This window comes from Priapulus caudatus, unplaced genomic scaffold, assembly GCF_000485595.1.
Source record: "Priapulus caudatus unplaced genomic scaffold, Priapulus_caudatus-5.0.1 Scaffold338, whole genome shotgun sequence".
Lineage (NCBI taxonomy): Eukaryota > Metazoa > Priapulida > Priapulimorpha > Priapulimorphida > Priapulidae > Priapulus > Priapulus caudatus.
In genome coordinates this window covers 220,327-221,649 of record NW_014577399.1, presented here as the reverse complement: position 1 = coordinate 221,649, position 1,323 = coordinate 220,327, and positions in this window count along the sequence as shown.

The following is a 1,323-nucleotide window of genomic DNA, read 5'->3' as shown; positions in this document are numbered from 1 at the left end:
TATGGTATGGTATGGTATGGTATGGTATGGTATGGTATGGTATGGTATGGTATGGTATGGTATGGTATGGTATGGTATGGTATGGTATGGTATGGCATAGCGTAGCATGGTATACTGTAGTACAATTTTGCACCCTATTCATTTGTCCGCATCCTATTAGAGCTCTGATCCCATTCATTTGTCCGCACCTCTTCATTGGTTACGTCATAGACTGTTATCTAATTTCACTGTTTATCTTGCTAAGCTGAGAGACATGTTAGCTCTGCCGTCCCTCCTTGAATGGGTCTGCTACCACCCAGGGCGGTACCCCTTAGCCCTATAGTAACGTTTACGTAACTAAAAACAAAGACATATACACTCGTCTGGCTACATTTTAGCCAGTTTAAGGAATCGCGTGCATGGGTGAACATATTCGGATTTCATTTTTGTTTATTTGCCGAGTAATTTGATTTATTCAGTAATCTCCGCGACTGGCTACATTTTAGACGGTTTTAAGGAATCGCGTGGGTGAACATATCGGGTTTTCATTTTGTTTATTTGCCGAGTAATTTGATTTATTCAGTGTTCCCTCCGTAGCAGGGTTACAACACGTTAGATATTGTTAGTTTATATTGAGAAGCGTGTCCTTTGCAGCTGTATCTATATCGATGACGCCGTTACCCTGACTCCGCATTGGGTTTCTCTCTGAGAGAGGTTTGCTCACAATAACAGATGTTGGATCTGGGGATGTTCTTTCGCACGTTGTAACTTTCCCTGCGGAGGTGTGGATTTCTTTTTTTAGCTAAAAACTGTTAGCGAGAGAAGCAGCAGCGCAGATGGTCAGAGGTGTTTGGTTTTTGAGATGTACGAAATGGTTCGATTATTTGTCAGTCGCTTAACCTTTGCCAACTGTGTTAGCTTTAAATCATAGGTATGCTTCGGCCAGGTACTACGTAAAGAGGAGTGTTCTTCAATTGTCAGGGTTTGGTGTCTGTACAATTCTATAGTATTACATGATTTACAATATATACATGAAGCTAGAAGTACACATTTTAAACTAATCTTTGCCCCTCTTCTGTAAGCTATCGAGGTGGGTGCATTTATGTATGTATGTATGTATGTATATATATATATATCGTTTTCTTTGCACGCAGAAATACTGGAAGGTTCCTTGGTCTAGGAGCGTGCAGAAATACCGGAAGATTCCTTGGTCTATGAGCGTGCAGATATACCGGAAGATTCTTTGTTCCAGGTGCATGCAGAAATACGGGAAGATGCATTGGTTCAGGTGAGTGCAGATATACGGGAAGATTTCTTAGTTCAGTATTACTATATACTATATAT